This window comes from Choloepus didactylus, chromosome 7, assembly GCF_015220235.1.
Source record: "Choloepus didactylus isolate mChoDid1 chromosome 7, mChoDid1.pri, whole genome shotgun sequence".
Classification (NCBI taxonomy): domain Eukaryota; kingdom Metazoa; phylum Chordata; class Mammalia; order Pilosa; family Megalonychidae; genus Choloepus; species Choloepus didactylus.
This window is the reverse complement of record NC_051313.1, coordinates 127,414,615-127,435,296: the sequence shown is the minus strand read 5'-3', so window position 1 is coordinate 127,435,296 and position 20,682 is coordinate 127,414,615.

Genomic DNA, 20,682 nt, shown 5'->3' with positions numbered 1-20,682 from the left:
CAAGGGAAGGGGATTTGGTGGGGAAGGTGGAAGGGTCTCCTGGAAGAATCCAGCTTAGGATGAGCAAACCAGGCAGTTTCATTCTCCACCTTCCCCCCAGCACTCTGGCACAATGGTGGTTTTGGATTGTTGCCATCCGTGTAATCACTCCATAAAGGAAATGTGCGAGGGAGGGGGGAGGAAGGAGACATGAGTTCTACCAATGACTTCATTGTTTCATTCCCGTATTTATTTCAAATCCATCCTCCACATGTACTCCATGTTGTCAGTACTGGAATAATACCATGTTTACATAAAAGGGAAAATTTTTTTATTGTCCTTGATTTTTTCACATGCAGTCTGTGTGGAATTCTTTGAACCCTATCTTCTGGTGAAATTTTGCTCTTCTCTCAGAACATGGTTCAGTGCTTATAACTTCTGCAAAAAGTATCCAGATTCTGCCAGAAATTGCAAGCTTCTTTGTTCCTTCTCTTAGCCTCAACACTTTTTCCTACTTTTGTTATATCATTTAGAATGTAGTGTTTTTTGTGTGTGTGTGTGTGTTTTTTAACTTGTCTTAGCTTTTTGGAAACTTTTGTATGATAAAAATTCTCTTCCTAATATATTCTTAGGGTCTAGCCTAAGGTCTGCTTTAGAGAAGCTGTTCAATAAATACTATTGTATGTATGAATGAATATATTTAAAGATGATTAAGTGTTTGGATATAGTTAGCATTGTTAGCTTGAATCATTTAAAACCACCATATGAACCAGATTAAATTTCTTCAATATTGGTCAAAGAAGTGGTAATACTTTATAAAGGCAAAACCACATGGACATAAGCCACCAAAAATGCAAGAGTGCCATCTATTGGTAAAAATATAAACAGAGACTGTGCTAAGAAGTCAAGTAAAATACACTTACTTTCGATGAAGTGCGGTTTATGTGGGATATGTAAAATGTGAAAAGGAGATGGAAACAAAATTGAGAGATATGGTCATGGTATTTTCCTGGAAAACTGGAAAATATTTTCTCCTAAGAATTCATGCAAAATGTAATGATATTTTTACATACAAAAGAAAATAGTATAACAAAAACATAATAAATTTCTGAAAGCATTCTCCTTCCTCCCCCCCCCCCCATATTAGGAATGAAACAAGGATGCTAATTATCATCACTTATGTTCAATATTGTAAGGGCAGGGTGCACGCCAGTGTAATATGAGAAGAAAAATAAATGTTAACGTTAAATGTCAATGGTCTACTTTGTGTCTCTCTCTAACTAAGCCACCTCAGCAGGTGAACTCATTGCCCTCCCTGCTACATGGGACCTGACTCCCAGGGGTGTAAATCTCCCTGGAAACACAGGATATGACTCCTGGGGATGAATCTGGACCCAGCATCGTGGGATTGAGAATATCTTCTTGACCAAAAGGGGGATGTGAAAGGAAATGAAATAAGCTTCAGTGGCAGAGAGATTCCAAAAGGAGCCGAGAGGTCACTCTGGTGGGCACTCTTACGCACACTTTAGACAACCCTTTTTAGGTTCTAAAGAATTGGGGTAGCTGGTGGTGGATACCTGAAACTATCAAACTACAACCCAGAACCCATGAATCTCGAAGACAGATGTATAAAAATGTAGCTTATGAGGGGTGACAATGGGATTGGGAAAGCCATAAGGACCACACTCCACTTTGTCTAGTTTATGGATGGATGAGTAGAAAAATAGGGGAAGGAAACAAACAGACAAAGGTACCCAGTGTTCTTTTTTACTTCAATTGCTCTTTTTCACTCTAATTATTATTCTTGTTATTCTTGTGTGTGTGCTAATGAAGGTGTCAGGGATTGATTTAGGTGATGAATGTACAACTATGTAATGGTACTGTAAACAATCGAAAGTACGATTTGTTTTGTATGACTGCGTGGTATGTGAATATATCTCAATAAAATGATTAAAAAAAAATGTCAATGGTCTACTTTGTGTCTCTCTCTAACTAAGCCACCTCAGCAGGTGAACTCATTGCCCTCCCTGCTACATGGGACCTGACTCCCAGGGGTGTAAATCTCCCTGGAAACACAGGATATGACTCCTGGGGATGAATCTGGACCCAGCATCGTGGGATTGAGAATATCTTCTTGACCAAAAGGGAGATGCAAAATGAAACAAAATAAAGTTTCAGTGGCTGAGAGATTTCAAATGGAGTTGAGAGATCACTCTGGTGGACGTTCTAATGCACTATACAGATAACACCTCTTAGGTTTTAATGTATTGGAATAGCTAGAAGTAAATACCTGAAACTATCAAACTCCAACCCAGTAGTCTGGACTCCTGAAGATGATTGGATAGCAATGTAGATTACAAAGGGTGACAGTGTGATTGTGAAAACCTTGTGGATCACACTCTCTTTATCTAGTGTATGGATGTATGAGTAGAAAAATGGGGACAAAAACTAAATGAAAAATGGGGTGGGATGGGGAGATGATTTGGGTTTTCTTTTTTCTATTTTTTATTCTTATTCTGATTCTTTCTTATGTAAGGAAAATGTTCAAAAATAGATTGGGGTGATGGATGTATAACTAAATGATGGTACTGTGAACAGTTGATTGTACACCATGGATGATTGTATGGTATGTGAATATATTTCAATAAAACTGAATTTAAAAAAGTCAATGGTCTAAATATTCCAATTAAAAGGCAAAGTTTGTTAGAATGGATTTTTTAAAAAGGAAAGAACTGAGTATGTACTAGCTAGAAAAGAAACACATTAAGTAAAAGATACAGATAGGTTGAAAATAAATGTATCCCAAAAGATACACTATGCAAACAGTACGCATAAAAAAGCCTGGAGCGGCTATTAAAAACTGATAAAGTAGACTTTAAGACAAAGAAATTACCAGAGAGTAAGAGGGATTTCAAAATACATGAAGCAAAATTTGAAACAATTTAAAGTGAAAAATAGACAATTCTACAATCACAGTTGGAGAACTTAGCTTTCTTTCAATAACTGATGAATAACTAAATAAAATATCAATGAAGACATAGAAGACCTAAACAACCTTATCAATCACCTTGACCTAACTCATAGTTATAGAATATTATATCCAACATCTGCATCCACATTGTTTTCAGGACACATGGTATATTGCTAATCATAGACCATATTTGGGGCTGTAAAACCAGTCTTAATAAATTTAAAGGGATTTAAATCTTATAGAATATGTTGTCTGACTATAGTGGAGATAAATTAGAAATCAATAAAAATAAGATATCTGGGGGGAAAAACCAAGTATTTGGAAATTAAACATACTTCTTAATAATCAATCACTCTGAAAAAAAAAATCACAAGGAAGTTATAAAGCGTTTTGAACTGAACAATAATGGGAAAAAAAAGCATTCCAAACTTTGTAGGATGCAACTAAAACAGTGCTTAGAAGGAAATTTATAACTTAAAGTATATATATTAGAAAAAAAAGGTCTAAAATCAAAACCAGATCCTTGCAAAGAAGGTTTGTCTAATAGGAGACCTACCTCTTTCAACAGACTAATCTGCTAAATATAAGAGTAAACTAGAAGTAACCCCAGTCCTCTTTCTAGAAACTGCAAGAAAATTTGTCCTGGTGTTCAATAGAGCTGGGGGTGTGTGGGTGGGGAGCAGGGAAACTAATAAGGCTTTCATACATATTTGAAATAAAAATTCACATCACTTGGGTTATTACAAAAAATTTTCAAGCCACGAATTTAGTTTAAAGTAATATTTGGTAGTACCCCACCTGCCTGACTAAGCAAACACAAATTTCCTCTAGAGGAAAGCACTTTCATCCTTGTCCTTAAATACCCACAAATAGTTTTCCCAGAAAAATGAAGAATGCATTGGCAAAAATAACCAAGCACACAAAGAAACAGGACACTAAGTACAAGAGCCAGCTAAAACATTAGACCACAGAAACAAACTCCGAATACTTCAAATATTAGAGTTAGGCATAAATTATGGGACATCTATGCCTTCTTTTGGCAGTGAAGGGAACTTATAACAGTGACCCAGAAAAGTTGAAAAGAAATGAAAAAGAACCTCTAGAAATGAAATACACAATAATTAACATGTAAAACTCAGTGGATTAGTTTAATGGCATATTAGATGCAGCTGAAGAGATTGAGTGACCTGAAATAGAGATCAGAATAAACTATCGAAGTACAGCACAGAGAGAAAAACAGAAAGGAACCGTAAAACAGAAGTGAAAAAACATGGAGAATAAAAGTTGTCGTAACATAATCAGGGTTTCAAAAAGAGAGGAGAAAGAAAATAGAAACAAAACAAATTTGAAGAGTTTTTCAGAACTCATAAAAGTCACCAAACTGTAGATTCAAGAAACTCAATGATTTCCTAGTGGTAAATATATGCCTCTAAGAGTCAACCAGACCTTTCTGGCATTATTGCCAAATGTTTAATCTGAATCTTATCATGATAATGCAATAAGATAAATTCAGGTTGTCTATGTCCTATTTGACAAGACAACTGGCCAGGACTCAACATGGAGAACTGTTTACAGATAAAAGGAGCCTGAAAAGACATAGTAGCCAAACGAATGTGTGAGCCTGGATTGGACTGGAAATAAAACAAAAGAAGAAGGATAAAGGACATGACTGGGACAACTAAGGATGTTTGATTAAATGTCATAATATTATTTTATAAATGTCAAATATTTAACGTGGTTTTGTGGGATAATGTCTTTGTTCTTAAGAGACATATGTTGATGTATTTAGGAATGAAGTGTCTTCATGTCTGCAACTTACTTCTAAAGGGTTCAGAAGAGACACACAGAGTGGGGGGGGAGAGGGGGCAAATGGAGTAAATTATTTATAAATGAATTTAGTTGAACAGTATATAAATATTCATTGTTACTGTTCTTTAAGCTTTCTCATAGGATTAAAATGTTTCAAAATAAAAAGTTGGGGAAAACGAAATAAAACAAGGAAACAAACAAAAAGATCTGCAAGACTTCCTTACTGAAATCTACAAAATATAATTGAGAGAAACCCAAGAAATCCTAAATAACACATAGGTATACATGTTTTGGTATGGACTGAAGACTCAATGTTGAAAAATTAATCTTTCAAGTCAATGTGATCAAAATTTTAAAAACAATTTTTTAATAGAGTATTTTTAGAGCCATTTTAGGTTTACAGGAAAAGTGTGTAGAAAGTACAGAGGGGTCCCATATTTCTTGCACCCGCAACTCTTATTATTATCAACTTGAATTAGTGTGGTACATTTGTTGCAATTGATGAATCAGTATTGAGATATTAACTAAAGTCCATAGTTTTCGTTGGATTTCACTCTTTGTGTTGTACAGTTCTATGGGTTTTGTCAAATGCATAATGTCATGTATCCATCATTACAGTAGCAAAAAGAAAAGTGTTACTGCCCTAAAAATGTCCTGTGCTCCACCTTCTCCTTCCTCCCCTCCATTCTTTGTCAGGCCCCTCACTCAAGTCAGTCTCCTCTGGGTGATTTTTTACCTAGAATTCTGTGTCCTTTCTCCCTCTGAGGGGTGCAACTTTTCATCTGAAAAGTTGGCCTCAAATCACTGCTGTACTTTGCTGTAATTAATTCCCCCCTAAGCCATTTTACCAGAGACCCAGCTCTTGTCTTACTTCCATTTTCATTTTCTCTCAGTCCACACCTTCAATAGGTCCTACGGGAGGAAGAGAAGCAGCTTTGTGGGAAACCATTAACCACCAAGGATTCTGGAACCTTCTCATACCACTTGCCATGTTAATCTGCTGACACACAGACACACAGACACACACACAGGCTCACACATCACACCGTGCACTGTGTGTTTAGTGCAGCTCAGAGAGCTCTTTCATTTAACGTATGTTAACATTTATTCACTGTATCTGGCACTATTTGAGACACTTGGGATTCATCAGTGAATACTACTGACAGAAATCCTTACCTCTGTAGAACTTGCATTCTCATGGAGGAGGCAGAATATAAGTAAGATAGATAAGTAAAATATTCAGTGATAAGTGCCATAGGAACCAAAGAGAGCACTCTGAGAGGGATTGGGGTGGAGGGTGGGGGTGCAAATCTGCACAGGTGGTCAGAGGAGGCCTGGTTGAGAAGGCTGTGACACAGGACAGTCCTGGCATGGCCTCCCACCTTTCCCTGGGACCCACAAATATATCCTGTATTCAGGACCAGGTGTGTCAGCCTGGTGGGATACAACACAATCCCCTGGCAGATAGGGGACTGCCAGTACTTGTCTTCCCCTGTTGCCCCAAGCATATGTAAACATTCACTGAGACTGTCTGACCCTTGTGGGCATATTTTATGACATCCTGCTCAACACCAGTGGTATATCTGTGCCTGGAGGGGAGGAGCGGGTTTCCTCCCCGTAGCAAGCAAATACAAGAGATGGATACTGCCTCCCTGAGTTGGCCATGGATTGAGACCAGTTGGCTATGAGAACCAACATCCACTAGTGAAACTGACCTTGCTCTGTCTCTTCTCTATGTGAGTAAAATGTCTTCCCACCAGAGCCTGTATGAGTGGTGCTTTTGCTGGTGACCCTGACACCTGTGTTGGAGGGAGCTGACAATTTTTTAGGTGTCTTTTCTTCTGACCCACAAGTGGACACTTGAAGGAGTTGAGGGGAGGCACCCTGTAAATATCTGGGGAATGACTGTTCCTTGTAGAGGGAACACTCAGAGTCCAGGCCTTTTTAAATAGATTCCAATGACTCCTTTCCCTTCCCGGGCTCACGGGGTCAAGCCCAGCACTTATCGGAGATGACACATTCCTCCACAGGAGTGTTCCTGTTGGTCTCTCTCTACGCCCACTTTTAGGGACCATCTCCCTGAAAGATTGTCTGAGTTCCCTCTCCCCCACTAAAACCCACAGCTCTTCACATGAGCCAGTCCCTCCATTGTGTACCAGGATACAAGTGCAAGGCGGGGAAACTATCAAAAGAGAGACCTTATCATGACATCTTTGCTTCTGTCTTGCTGTTTTTTGTTGATATTGGTAATTTACTTTTTGGAATTCACTAGCTTCCTTTCTCTGATCCTTCAATAGGACAAATTTGGGATGAGCTATGCCTGGGTCCAGAGTCACATCCACAACAGTGAAATTTGTAGGGATCTGTAAGGAATCATGGTAGGATCTGGGATTTGGGTTGCCTCAGGTGTGGATATGTCCTGTACTACGCAAAGGGTCGGCTACCACAGGCCATGCCAGTGCACAATAAATCACTGAGTGGCAAAATGGCAGAAGGCCCCATGTGTACCCAGGAGGGAGAAGTGCTGAAGCAAGATCCAGTTTGGGGTGAGAGGTGGGGAGCCTGTTTCACAAACAATTTTTGTCTTTGGCCTGAGGTTTTAGACCAGCAGCACAATAGCTGGGCAGAACTGCCCCAGCCTCCCTCTGCAGTTCTATTGCATGAGCACAGACCTCCAGGTTACTGTTGGGGTCAACATCTGATCAGCCAGACCCCCAGAGATGGTTGTGGGCTGCTCCCACATTCCAAGTTTAACTCCTTCTCCTGCATGTGTACCCATCCTCTCTTATTGGCCCCAGTGGACCACTACCTATGTGTGTGTCTTAAGCAAATATTTATTGTGCACTTGTCATAAATGCCTCTTGTATCTGAGGGCTGTAAGTGTGGCAAGATCGTATTTTGGGATCATAATCTATATTTCTTCCCATTTAATAACAACTCTCAACTGGGAAGGTATGGTACTTCTGCTTTATTTTAGAACTGGAGAAGCTGGAGCTGGTTCACTAAGTACTTGACCCAGACTCCACAGCCTTATCTCCACAGAGTGCAGGGCTAGACAGGTGTCATGGCCCCAAGCTGAGGCTGCTCACTGCTGGGCCTTGGTGGCTACCGTTTCCCTGCCCTGGGCCACTGTCTCTGGGTACCAAAATGTAATTCAGTCCTGCATAGGGCCCTGAGGAGGAAAAGGAGAGAGCAACAGGGCAGAGAAGGGGAAGCCTATTTGGATGCATTTTGTGATGGAGATGAGCCGCTGTCTTCTTTTCCTCCACATCCTTCAGAGCAGTTACAAAACAAGAAGAAATCTAAAAGTAGCAAACAATAACCTCATCCAGGAAGGTTTACGGATTCCCAAGGGGGTTGGTAGAGAAGTAAGATCTCGAGTGAGAGTCTGTGAGCTGACCCTCTGCATGCCTCCCGCTTTTAGATACTCTGTGCCAGTGTGGAAGGTGATATACTGGGTTACTAATCTGTCCTTTCTTTTTACTGCTGTAAAAGAAGAGTATATTTTCCTATTGCCTTCCCTCCTTTCCAGGATGAGCTGAAGGCAAAAACTAGGGACCCTTCCCACTTCCATTTCAGAGTGAAGAGGAATTTGTGAAGACCTGAGGGTCTCCTGGAGGTAAAGGGCAGAGGGAAGCACTCTCAGAGGTTCCAGGTGTGGACTGAGTGCAGGAGGAGGAGGTAAGTGGTCTAAGGGCCTTGGTAGTTTTGTTTTTCAGGAGTGGTTGAAATCCACATCCTGCCCTGTGCACCAGCAGGGAAGAAGGAGGGTGTGCCAGTTTGAATGTACTGTGTCCCCCAAATGCCATTATCTTTGATGTAATCTTGTGTGGGCAGACGTTATCAGTGTTGATTAGATTGTAATTCTTTTGAGTGTTTCTGTGGAGATGCGCCCCACCCAACTGTGGGTGATGACTCTGATTGGATAATTTCCATGGAGGTGTTGCTCCGCCCATTCAGGGTGGGCCTTAATCATTGGAGCCATATAAATGAGCTGGTGGGCAGAGGGAACTCAGTGCAGCTGTGAGTGATATTTTGAAGAGGAGCTACAGCCAAGAGGGACACTTAGAAGAAAGCACAGGAGCTGCAGATGAGAGACAGTTTGAAGATGGCTGTTGAAAGCAGACTCTTGCTCCAGAGAAGCTAAGAGAGGACAAATACCCCAAGTGAAATTAAAAGTGGCATTTTTGAGGAATTGCAGCCTAGAGAGGAGCATCCTGGGAGAAAGCCATTTTGAAACCAGAACTTTGGAGCAGACGCCAGCCACGTGCCTTCCCAGCTAACAGAGGTTTTCCAGACACCATTGGCCATCCTCTAGTGAAGGTACCGGAATGTTGATGTGTTACCTTGGACACCTTATGGCCTCAAAGACTGTAACTGTGTAACCAAATAAACACCCTTTTATAAAAACCAATCCATTTCTGGTGTTTTGCATTCCAGCAGCATTAGCAAACTAAAACAGAGGGTATCTGAAAGGCCTAGCGAGGTGTCAGGTCTGGGCTGTGCCTCACCTGGCAAGGAGGCAGGGGTGAAGCTCTCTGCTTTGGAGGGGCCTGCCCTGGCCCCAAGCTTCTCAATGGAGGCCTTGTTGGTTGGAAGATCATGAGCTTCTCTCCCATTTTCTCAGCCCCAGAACAGTAAAGTGGAGGAAGAGTGCAATTCTCCCAACTCTTGTCAAGTAGGAGATAAGTCAGGAACCTGTACTTTAGAATAATAAAGAATTGTGACATTTTCCTCCCTGGGGTTGTGAGGTCAAAGTTATCGCCCTCTGGGTCATACTTCAAATCCTCTTGTTGAGTGTTTTTCAAACTTTAGGTCATTACATTAGTGGATTTAGAAATCAATTTTGTGGCTCTCAACCAGAAATTAAAAAGAAAAGAAAACAAAGAGTGTGTCACACAAAATAGTGCAAGCATTATTTTGAATTTGGTTTCAGTTGGGATGTTTGTGTTATGTGTGTGTTTGTGTGTTTGTGTGTGTGTGTACTGGATTGCATTATCAAATGTCTTTTTTTCCATAGGTCAGGGCAGAAAAGGTTTGAACACCACCATTTTAGTTCCCCTGCCCTTTCGTCCCAGACTAGAATAGAAGTCTAGGTTGTCGAGGAAGTGTGTCAAAAGCTTCTCTGAGTGAAGATGACCTCTTCATTTGCATATTTCCCCTTCAGGGCAAAGCTTTTCTGCCCCTGCTTTTATCAGAAACAGGGGCTCCTGCATGACAGTGTGGAGAGACAGGGTTGCACAGACTTGGGAGTCAGGCCATCCCAGGTTGGAATCCTGCTTTCCTATGAAATCAATCTTTACCCCATTTGACACTGCAGTTTCTTTAATCCAAACCTGCAGATAATACCTCTTAGGAATGCAGGGAGGAGTTAATATGATGTTTATAAAGTTCCTGACATGTTTCCTGGGACATGTTAGTGGCTTAAAATATGTAAATTCCTTTACCCTTTCTTTTCTTTTGCTCCAATGCTTAGGAGTATGCTGAGGAGCAATATTTTCAGAGAAATATAACTGTGTATGTGCTTCTATTTTTCAAAGAAAATAGCAGTTTTGCTCCAAGGCAATAGCTCTCATATTTTTGTTTTTGTTTTTGTTTTTGTCCTTGTCATTGCTGCGGTTTGTTTTGGTCTTCCAACCCGTTTGCTCTCTTCAGACTTATTGAGGGTCCTAAAGAGCTTTCATTTCAAGGGTTACACCTATGGATAATTACCCTAATGGAAATTGAAACTGGGACTGTTTGTAAATGCTTAGTCACTGATCGATTTTTGCAAGACAGCAATGGACACCTTGCATGATAATATCTCAGCAATATTCCGAAATTAGTTCTGACCTTACAGACCCCTGAGTTCTGTCCTAAAGTAAAATGTTAGTTTGCTTCCGAATATAAAAGAATATAACAAAGAACAAAATGTGCAAATGAATTGTATTTGCCTTGGTATAATACCTGAATCTGAAAAATTATGATGTGTTAAAATCTTAGCAAAACTTGTTCAATGTTGACAGGTTTGTTTCCTTGGTTTACAGTTTACTGCCTTCACTGTTTACTGTTTATTTCCTTCAGAGTGTGGAAGGTTATTCTTTTTCCTTTGTAATCTGCTTAGTTAACAAAGATTCTGTTTCTCACCAGAAAAATTTTCTTTGCTTTATAGTTGACTTTATTGTGTTCTTGATTATTTAAGAAAACAAATAACCAGCCAAAGATTTCTCACTTAAGAAAGAACTCATGTTCTTTACAATCATGTTACCTTCTACGTTTATTTTTAAATGTTTTATTATCATTTTCAAATCAGGCACCTGTGATCCTATCTTAAATGTTCAGCTCTCCTGACAACTTTTGACTTTCAGCTTCCTAAAATAGAATTCTAAATGCAAAATAAAATAAAATAAAACTTTCAGATTATCTTTTGCACAGAGGACCCCTAGAAAATCACAAATATTTGTTTTTTGTTTGTTTTATATTAGAGAAGTTGTAGGTTTAGAGAAAAATCATGCATAAAATACAGAGTTCCCATATACCACCCAATTATTAACACCTTGCATTAGTGTGGTACATTTGTTACAATTCATGAAAGAATATTTTTATAATTATACTATTAACTATAGTCTATCATTTACAGTAAGATTTCACTGTTTGTGTTACACAGTCCTATGCTTTTTTAAAGTTTTTCATTCTAGTAACATATATACAATCTAAAAACAATTTTTTTTTCTTTCTCCTTGTAAAGAAATTTGTGAGTTGCATGGGACCTTCTCTAGGTTAAATTTGTATGTCTAACATGTTATTAATGTAAATATTTCAGCAGTTATATGCTGCCTGGGAAGGTCCTAGAGATTTATCAATGCCTTCACTGCCATGATTGTGAAAGAGGGGAGACGACTCTGTCTCTCTGTTCATGCAAGAAGTTCTTTTATTAGTTTTTTAGCACAGGGTTATATAGCATAAGCATTCCCTTTACTACGTGACTGTTTTCTCATTTCACAAGGGAACTGCGTTTTTTCTAAAATCACAAGACTTACATGTTTACAGCCTTAGGGAACAAACTTCAGGGTCATAATAACCTTGAATACAATCTCTTCTAGGCAGGGTGGGAAGCAGAGGCATGGAGGGAACCCACTGTCATTCCTTATCTTAATTACCTGCTTTCAGGCACACACTGCCTTGGCTTTCTCTTAAGCTTTTAGGAGGAGGCCTCCCTAAATAACTTGCTAAGCCAGGGAAGACTCCGTGTCTCTACATTGCCCCCCTTTTTATTATGATTACATTGTTCTGTGATGATAAAGACATCATTGTTAGGGGTACTATAGGAGTTCTTGGCGGTGCGACGTCTTCTTAGGCTGGTCCACCCGCACCAGAGTCCTAGAAGCAAAACATAAACTATAGCACTAAGTAAGAGCCATTTAGCTAGAGAGGGTAGAGAAAATATGTGACCCCAGGAGCTTGGGTCTAGCCATTGCAAATTATTTTGTAGTGTTGATAGTATTGGTTTGCTCTTCATTGATTTGGGTGCATGGAGCGTTTCTAAAATTTGTGATTTTAGATTATCCACATCACTAGTTAAATTATCATGAAACGCTCCCCACAATTGTTTTTTAACATCATTCCAAGTGTGATGTGTATTGTTCCATTGTAAAGGGGTTACACAAATAGACATCATTTGCCAATCACATCTCAGGGTAAGGTGCTGGGCAAGACCATCTTGCTGTTCACCTACAAATTCAATGGCAGATTCTAAGGCCTGAAGCCAGGTTAAGATTTCCTAATCAATGCTTTGTTGGGTAATAAATTGTTGACTGACATTTTCCATTTGCGGAGTTTACGGATTGAGCTATTTGCACAGTTTGGGAGATAGCTACTATGGATGCAGTGGCGGAGGCTAAAATTATAACGGTGGGTACAAGAACTGCAATTAGAGTAAATAGAAAACAGGGAACATGAATTTTTTGCAAAGCTTGCTCAAGAATTATGAGATTGGAGGATGAGTGCCACTTTCAGGTTAGATTCACAGGAAGGAACACTTCAGCTTGTCTTTTTAAGACTAATATACTTGTTATATTTTTACTAGTTATGTTAGTATTTGAAATACAAGAAGTAAAATATGAGTTGCTTCCTAAAAAGGTAATGTTGTAATGGTCAGAATAGGTAATATTAAGGGAATCACTGATTAAGAATACGTAAGATGCGCAGTGCAGACTAGAACATCAAGAGTATAATTACGAGTGAAAGTAATGTTTGTGTGATTGGGGAAGTTATAATTACCATGCCGGATGGGTACTTTGTGGAAGATGTGCCATAGCCGCCATAAAGTACACTGTGGCTGCTGGGAATCAAGTTGAGGGGCTGGAAGGCTCAATGAGCCATTGATCCAAATGATGGGTTCAGAGGAGTTAGCCACAAGGGCGGAGTGATTACCCACCCAGTGAACTAGTTGTGTGTGATTATCGGACTTAAGATGTCCAATGGGGATTGAATCAATGACAGAATGGTTCTGTAAAGAAAGAATGTGGGGATTTTTGCCACTGCAAGCAATCCAATCAAGGGTTGCACCTGTGGGCTTATACTCATTGCACCCGATGGCGCAAGAGGGATCTGGAACCGGCACGGAAACATTATCCTGGGAGGTTATGTTTCCGTAAGTGAGGCTCCCTACTGATATAAAGGTGAGTGCCTGTGAGGCGTTGTGTAGCCAAACACGATTGTGTGGTTTAATGCAAAATTCATTAGTGAGGGATACGCAAAGGGGCAAAAAGGAAGAGGCAAAGGACACGCTGTCGTTAGCTAATATCCACTGACTGCCATTAATTAAGAGGCCGCTAGGTGGCGCATGTACTCCACCTAGCCAGTTGGTGACGTTAGAAACAGGGAAGGGGGACTCCGCCCAGGTTACTGGGCAGAACAAGGGAGGACCTAAAATGTGTGCCCAGTATAGTTGAGCTGAAGTACACTGGAACAAAGGGAAGAATAAGGAGAGAAAGAGTAAGGTTACCACGCTCTGGCAATGGATAGTTGACACCATTGCCAGAAACAGTGTTTCTGGAGTCATGGGGGTGCTGGTTTGTCGGAGCACCGCCTCAGCCTTTTGAGTGGTTTTCTTCAGGACTCCCCACGTCATCAACGGGGCCTGCTGAGTTCTCGGCAGCCTCATCGTCGGTGGGGTGGTCCCCTCTATTTTCAGGTTGCGGAGCTTGGGAACTGGGTTCAGCTTCATCCACTCTCTGCTGTTGTTGGTTAAGTATGATAGGACAAACGAGATCTCCAGCTAATGCTGCTTCGCGCAAACAGCATTGTAAAACTGGCGCCACGTTTGATGTGCTAAGCCCTCGAGCATGGGACTTGCCCTTATGAAGCTCATTACCACAAAGGAGAGTCTAAACTTGCATGTAATGGTGCCTAAGAGTCTCCCCCTGAGTACCTCTTTGTTGCTCAGATGTGGCCCTCTCTCTCTCTAACTGAGCCATCTCGACAGGTGAACTCGCTGCCTTCCCCCCTACATGGGACCCGACTCCCAGGGGTGTAAATCTCCCAGGCAATGCAGAATATGACTCCCGGGGATGAATGTGGACCCGGCATCGTGGGACTGAGAGTATCTTCTTGACCAAAAGGGGGATGCAAAATGAGACGAAATAGTTTCAGTGGCTGAGAGATTTCAAATGGAGTTGAGAGGTCACTCTGGTGGACATTCTTATGCACTATATAAATAACACCTCTTAGGTTTTAATGTATTGGAATAGCCAGAAGTAAATACCTGAAACTACCAAACTCTAACCCAGCAGTCTGGACTCCTGAAGACAATTATATAATAATGTAGATTACAAGGGGTGACAGTGTGATTGTGAAGACCTTGTGGATCACACCCCCTTTATCTAGTGTATGGATGAGTAGAAAAATGGGGATAAAAACTAACGGACAAATGGGGTGGGATGGGGGGGTGATTTGGGTGTTCTTTTTTCACTTTTATTTTTTTATTCTTGTTCTGGTTCTTTCTGATGTAAGGAAAATGTTCAGAGATAGATTGTGGTGATGAACACATTACTATGTTATCATACTGTGGACAGTGGATTGTATACCATGGATGTTGTATGGTGTGTGAATGTATTTCAATAAAACTGAATTTAATAAAAAAAAAAAACAAAAAAAAAACCTGGTGCTACAATTCTGGGAAGGGAAAGAGGAGGTGGTGGCGGTAAAGGAGGAGAGAGCCAAGCGGTCTCTATTACATCTCTGCCGCCTTTATCAGCTGGAGGTAGAGGAGCTGATGGTTCGGGAGGTGGAGGACTACTAGTAGAGGCATCGGTAGTGCTTTCCCTGGGTATTCCAGTCCCAACAATATGAAGAGGGGCCAGGGCAGTGTGGACAAGAGCCCATGTAGTAAAGGTTTTAGAGGAGACTTTCTGCCCCTGTTTAAAATCCCACTTCAAATTATACCCAATGCACTTCCAAACATCAAGGTCTAACGTACTTTCAACAGGAAACCAAGGATTATGCTGAACAACATCATGTAACAAAGAATGCAGAGTGTCCTCGGAGATAGAAGCTCCGCTAGCCTGCAGCAGCCATTGTAGGGTTAACACATACCGGCGCTGGGGAACAGTGAGAGACTGATCCATAATGTTGAGCGGCTGAAACTACTGAACCACCGCAAAACAAAATTGTTTGTACTTACTGCGCAACTTTCCAATGTTGTGGTCGGGATTGAAATGCCTCACATGGGGCACCAATTGTGAAAGAAGGGAACCGACACCGTCTCTCTGTTCATGCAAGAAGTTCTTTTATTAGCTTTTTAGCACAGGGTTATATAGCATAAGCATTCCTTTTACTATGTGACTGTTTTCCCGTTTCACAAGGGAACTGCTTTTTTTCTAAAATCATAAGACTTACATGTTTACAGCCTTAGGGAACAAACTTTGGGGTCATAATAACCTTGAGTACAATCTCTTCTAGGCAGGGTGGGAAGCAGAGGCAAGGAGGGAACCCAGTGTGATTCCTTATCTTAATTGCCTGCCTTCAGGCACACACTGCCTTGGCTTTCTCTTAAACTTTTAGGAGGAGGCCTCCCTAAAGAACTTGCTAAGCCAGGGAAGACTCCATGTCTCTACACATGATGTTTCTATTTATCAGAGTCATGGTGCTGTTTTGTCTGATACTAGGCAACAATGGTTATTTCAATTATTATTTAAAATGATAACTTGGCAACCACGTTACTTCTTTAATTTGTATCTAGCATCTTCTAAGCCAGAACTTTTTCTCTGGGACTCAGACATTTATCTAAGTAGTATGATAAAACTACAGATGTTTAGGACTTACTCTAGACTTACTAAAACTCTTTAATTGATATTCCAAATATATTCTTGGTATTTCTTGCTATTTGCTTGTCATATTCTTTGGATATTATGTATATTATATCTCAGGATTATTACATATTATATCTTAATATATCTTCTTTTATGTGAATCTCTTTACAATTAGTGGAATATTCATTATTCACTGCCTTTGAAAATAGCCTTAATTATTATGCTTCTATATATTTTGTCTAAAACTTTTTTGGATTGGCTTTATTATCTTGTTTTGCATGATGGTATGGAAACAAATTATTCTTTTTATGAACTCTCATATAATTTTTGAAAATTATCAGTAATAACCCTGACCATTTGCAGTTTCTGCCATCCACAGACAGTTTTTGTTTTACTTTGGTGCTTCCTGAGGTCTCTGCAATCAACAACTGACCAGACATCACATCTTCAGCAAAGAAGGATTGTCTCAAAGCCGCATGGAACAGGTACTTCAAATAGTTGACACTTCAAAGAATAGACTCTCGTGAACAAGCTTTCTCATGTCCTCGCTTAACAGCTTTGAGGCTGAACCAGTGAACTGAGTCAGGATTTTCAGAATTCTTTTTAGTCAAGAAGCAGATGAATTCGTGAGACAGCTAATCGAAGGTCCAATGGAATAAGCATTAATTATATGAATCTGAACTGTTGAGGGATGATTGTGGCTATTTGTTTGGAATATTTTTTTTTTATCTTCTATTTTCTGGATCAATTTTTGGAAGCCCCTTCTTTTTTTTTTTCTTTCATAATTGAGATTTTATTGGTGTTCTGAAGATCAGCACACAGACACTATGAACAATTGGTGCACAATTCTTAACATCCTGAAAATCTAAAAAGCCATATAGTTGTCATTTTTCTCTAAAGTTATTCCAGTGACTTTCCAGCTTAAAATTTGGAGGCAAATTTTCCTTATCAAATAACAATATCTTCAAATGTTGATAAGCTGTTACATCTTAAGTCCCACTAGTTCACAATTTAATATCATGCACTCTACACACTCACATTTCCAGTCTTTCACAGAATATAACAAAGTTATCAGGAAAACGAGACAATCATGACCAAGGATGTTACAGAGCACACACAGTTCTGGCAGGGAGAGCCAAGATCAAGGAGTGGTTTTAAGAAACAATTCTACCAAAAACATAGGAATAGAGGTAATTTTAAATGTTCAACACATATTAAACGCATGCCTGTGACTCCTATTCATCATATAGTACATGTTGTTATTATAGGGTATAAAAACCGCACTCCCCACCCTGTGGAATGTTAAGTTGACTTCTAATACAGTCACAGCCTCCTGTAATTCAATAACCCACTATTTTGTGGTTGTATCAAAAAATAAACAACCAGCAAATGATTTACCCTCTCTAAAAAAAGCATTTACATTTAAAAATAATGGGATGAGATGGGATTTCAATCTCTTTAAAAATGTTTCATCAAAAGCTACTAAAAAACTTGCAATACAAAATAGTTGATAAAAATATTCTGCTGGATTGTACAAGAAGGAAGAAACAAGGACCACTGATAAGACATAGTATACACTGTTAATCAGACTTGGCTTCTTTCTTTCCTGCTTCATCCCAGGCTGGACACTCCTCATGTTCAGTTTCTGCATTTTCTACAGGTAAATCTTTAGTTTCTTGGTTAGCCACTTCAGCTTCTTTTCCCTTTGCTCCCCCTTTCCCTTTTGCTTGCACTTTTTTTTTTTTTCCTCAAGTACCATTTTTGGCTTTGTTTCCACTTTTGCAGGAGCAGGATTCTTCCTCTGGGCATCTTGGCTGCATGGTTGGCACATGCTCTGTGTGCAGGGAGCCTTCTTGAGACTGGGCTGCTGGTTGCTGCTGCTCCTCCTGCCGCCCGAGCTGCAGGGACACTTGGAGAACCTCCTTTCTTCTTAACTTATCTGTAACCAGTAACAGTCCTCTCCCAATCTCCACTCCTGCACCAAAATCAGTTTTGCTTCTATTTGTACACAATATTCCTGATCTATATATGAATCTGTTGTTTGGATTCTCCTTTGGACTGGTTATAATACCATTTCAGTTCCTCATTAATGAATTAAATCAGGAGTCGGCAAATTTTTTGTGATGGGCCAGATAGTAAACATGTTAGGCTTTGTGGTCCATATACTGTATCTCTGACATATCCTTGTTTGTCTTTTGTTTGTTTTTGTTTTACCACCTTAACTAATAGAAAAACTTTCTTAGCTCTAGAGCTGGACAAAAACAACTGGCTATCCCCCTACCCCATAATGTCAGTACCCCTTTTCCACATGAAGTTAGAATGGTCATTGCCTAAATATCCCTGAAGACTGAGAGAATGATCAAATGGAGCAAGGAGTTGTAACAGTGAAGATAAAAGTTAACAAATGATTATGAATACTGAATCATTATATAGATACTTCTTTTTACTCTTAAAGTATTAGAACAGCTAAAAGGAAATCACTGAAATTTTGGAACTGTAACCCATATCATGCTTTGAAATTTGCTCTTAACACTTGTTAAAAAATCTGTTCCGGTTTGCTAATGCTGTCATTACGCAAAACACCAGAAATGGATTGGCTTTTATAAAGGGGGTTTATTTGATTAAACAGTTATAGTCTCAAGCTATAGGCATCAACTTGAGTATACCTTCACCAAAGGAAGGCCAATGGTGTCTAGAAAACCTGTTAGCTGGGAAGGCACGTGGCCGGCATCTGCTGATCCTGGGTTGTGTTCCAGCTCTTCTCTCAGCCCCTGTGCATTCTTCAAAATATTTCTCTTGGGGCATTTTGTTCTCTCTTAGCTTCTCTGGGGCAAACTCTGGGCTAGCATCTCCAAAGCGTCAGGAAAAGTCTGCTTTCAATGGCCATCTTCAAAATGTCTCTCTTGGCTGCAGCAGCGAGCTCCTTCTGTCTGAGCTCTTATATAGGACTCCAGTGATTAAATCAAGACTCACGCTGAATAGGCAGGGCCACACCTCCACGAAAATAATCTAATCAGAGTTATCACCCACATTCAGGTGTGTCACATATCCACGTAAACAACCCAATTCAAAGATTCCAACCTAATCAATACTAATACGCCTGCCCCCACAATATTGCATTAAAGAACATGGAGTTTTGGGGCACATAATACATTCAAACTGGCTGTCACAGCCCAAGAGGGCCATGCCAGTCCAGAGGCCAAAGAAGACAACAAGCATTTTCTGATATATAAACTTTTATTCAGGGCTTACTTATAGAGTGAGAAGTCATGGAGAGATCATGATGGCTCTCTCAGGCCGGACAGGTATCACGTTCACAGGGAAGACGACTGAGCGATGCAAAAAGGGCAGAAAGCCTTTTACAAGGGTTTAAGACAAAGGCCCTCCTAAGGGTGGGGGGAGCATAGATGCAGGAACAGGTTACTTTGACCTGGGGGGTGGTGCAGGAAGGACTAGAATAACACCTGAACAATTACATTTTGCTCTTTTTGTAAGACTAAGAGCCCCTCACTTCCTGCCTGCTTGCATAAAGTTACATTTTAAGGTCAGTTTACCCTTTTTCTCTTTACTGGCTTAGAAAGGCAATAGGTTAAACATTTAGCTGCCTACCTCATGCAGACTGCTGTGCACCAAAGATCTGCAGGCCTGTTTTGCTCAGGCCACGGGTTGCCACACTGGCACAACAGTATTTTGAAATTTATCACTTTTCTGAATATATGTTTTATTTCACGATAAAAAATGTTTTTAAAAAAACCTGTCTAGATTTGGCCTATGGACCTTAGTATGCCAACCCCTGAATAAATAAAATTTATTTTTATAAATTTTTATGTCAGTAAGAGATTCATGATTTACCTTCTTTTGAAAAGTAGCTTTTAACACCAGTGGCCGGGATCTGAATAATGTCAGTTATTTCCATGCACTTAGCAAGCTGCTTCCCATGGTACCTGCTTAGTACAAACCTGCTAACTCCCCCATTGTAGAAGTGCCCCTGTACTGTCTTCTGCTTAATCTGCCTCAGAGGGTCTCTGCTGGTTCTGGCTTCTATATTTCCTCTTGCTCATTAGCTGGACTTGCGCCCAAATCAAAATACCTGAGTGTAGGAAACAGATGCATTTTCCATTTTCCCTCATGCATCTGTGACCATGTCACCCAGGCATAAGTGATCTGTTTTTGTTTAAGGGCATATGATTGTTTTATTCTCTCAAAAAATTGTATTTACTTATGGTTGCCAGATAAAATATAGGACACCCAGTTAAACATGAGTTTTAGATAAATAACAAGTAAATTTTTAGTATAGGTATGTTCCATGCAATATTTGGCTCATGTACTAAAAAATTATTTGTTGTTTATCTGAAATTCAAATTCAACTGGGCATCCTGTGTTTTTAGGTGCTAAATTTGGCAACCCTAAATTTATTGAGCATCTACTATATTCTAGGTACTCTTATAGACATAATGATGCAGCTGTGAACAAGACAAAGTAACTCCCTCATAAAACAGCCTGCTAGTGAAGACAGACCATGGACAAATAAGCTATAGTGTCAGGTAGATGAGTGCTAGGTAGCAAGGTAGCATGCTGCTTTCAGCAGGGGGTCAGAAAGGCCTCTCCAGCAAGGTACAAGGTGGTGTTTAC